A 316-nucleotide genomic window follows, 5' to 3' on the forward strand; every position below is an offset into this window, starting at 1 on the left:
TTTTCAAATCTTTTTTGGGCATTTTTCGAACAATAAGGTGATTTTAACATAAACCCCTTTTTTTTTCAAAAATTATATTATTTCTTTGGACATAATATTCAAAAAAATTTAAATTATTTTAAAATTTTTAAATAAATTTTTATTTTTTGTTATATTTAATAATATTTTTATAATTTTATTTTAAATCAAATAAATTTATCTTATTAACAGTTGACTAACTATTGCTAGTCAAAATGTCATCCTCGTGACATGTTGTCATATAATAATAGATGTTTAACTTATCATATTGATGAAGCATTATAATATGATCACTTGA

This window comes from Theobroma umbraticum, unplaced genomic scaffold, assembly GCF_002168275.2.
Source record: "Theobroma umbraticum cultivar Fairchild unplaced genomic scaffold, ASM216827v3 scaffold_20.0, whole genome shotgun sequence".
Taxonomy (NCBI): domain Eukaryota; kingdom Viridiplantae; phylum Streptophyta; class Magnoliopsida; order Malvales; family Malvaceae; genus Theobroma; species Theobroma umbraticum.